Source organism: Agrilus planipennis, unplaced genomic scaffold (genome assembly GCF_000699045.2).
Source record: "Agrilus planipennis isolate EAB-ADULT unplaced genomic scaffold, Apla_2.0 scaffold119, whole genome shotgun sequence".
NCBI classification, from domain to species: domain Eukaryota; kingdom Metazoa; phylum Arthropoda; class Insecta; order Coleoptera; family Buprestidae; genus Agrilus; species Agrilus planipennis.
In genome coordinates, this window is record NW_020438931.1 from 940061 (window position 1) to 941676 (window position 1616).

At 27.5% G+C, this 1616-nt stretch overlaps 1 long non-coding RNA gene across 1 annotated transcript in view; it reads right to left on the reverse strand.

Moving 5' to 3' along the window:
* Positions 1–802: 802 nt before the first annotated feature.
* The window catches only part of LOC112904371, a 1514-nt gene continuing 700 nt past the window's right edge, over positions 803–1616 (reverse strand). The window contains exon 2 of the long non-coding RNA XR_003231053.1: positions 803–1176. This is a non-coding gene — a long non-coding RNA (uncharacterized LOC112904371). The remainder of the gene's footprint in view (positions 1177–1616) is intronic.

The window sequence follows — 1616 nt, forward strand, 5'->3', positions numbered from 1 at the left end:
AATTAATCCGCATTTAATAATAAAGATTAAATACGCTCTCATTAGCTTTATTATCGTTTCTTTAATGAAGTAACGACATTTACATGTTAATTGTTAAAAACAATTTTGGTGAAGGCGCCAACAGAAATCAAATTCTAGCGAAACTTTGAAAATCGGAAATTTGTATTAGGAGAGCATAAGATGCTTGGGAAATCTGATAATTTGCCGCGTAAATTTTAGTGTTATTATTATTGCCACTTAAACTTTAGTAGCTACTTGATAGACATCTGTAATATAGTTGAAACCTGTAAACTAGATCTAGATCAATATCTAACTACCGACCGTGAGATGTCGCTCAGCCACTTGAAATACAAAGGACATCCTATAATTCTTTAACTGTAATATAAGGGATAATCGAAAAGTTTTAACAGAAAATTCTCAAAATTAATTTACTGTTAATTTTCCGTATTAATAGGTCGATTTTGGCTGTTGTTTATTTAAATGTTGTTGTTTGAGGTTGCTCATCTTCAAATTTAAACTTAAAAAAACCCATTTAACAGAAATGAGTATATATTTCACTCGAAATAAATAATTTTATATGTTAAAGGAGCCAGCAATGCAAATATGAATCTATATAAACCCAGAGGCTTATAATGTAGTAAGGATATTGGTGAACATCCAATACTTCCTAGAGGGCATGATCAATAAAAAGGATATTTACAATGAAACTGTTTCAGTACACCGAAATTCAATCATTCAAGACATTCAGCCGTCTATACGACTGGGTAGTGTTGGATTCATACATATAAAACAAACGACAGCGGAATTAGATTGTTGTTTATTGAATTAAGTCAAAAAATCACACTTATATGGCCAAGCAAATCTGTACCCTAAAATTGTAATTTGATTATAACAAATATGTTGCAATCTTCGCCAATATCCGTTTAATTATAAGAAAAATCTCTTAAAGATCTAAAGTAGCATTTAGTGAACAGAAACATTGCAATTGTAATTGAATTAATAATTATTTACTACCAAGAATGAGTTAATAACTTGTAACTTGAATATAACAAACAAAACTAGATTATATGAGGAAAGAGTTATTTGAATTTAGTTTTCAAGCTGTCAAAAGGTAGATCCATCTCTATTAGCTTCGTTAGACAAAGACAACTTCTGTGATTTCCTGTACAGGACATCCTGAAACATACGTGATAATCCTTTATTATTGTAAATAAATTAAATTAGTAAAAAAATAAATATTTAAAGAATTTACAGTTACTATCTCAAATGACTAACTTTAAAAAAAAAGAATAAAATTTAAGAATAATTAAAAAATCACTGCTTTTATCTATATAAAATTTCGGTAGTATCTACTTAATACTTTTCCTAAAAAAGTATTTATTCAAAGATTCTACGATTGACTCTATGAAACAATATTGAAATAAACAAATACAACTACAGATTTTATCAAATGTTCACTTTTAATATAAACTGAATTAAACTCTATTTTTCTCAAGAATATACATATAATATTTTTTTATATAGTATAACTAAGCTAAATAAGTAAACAATCATCCCGAATAACTATGTTATCGTTGTAAAAGGAGTGAGAGGCCTTAACAATTATATAGTTGTAT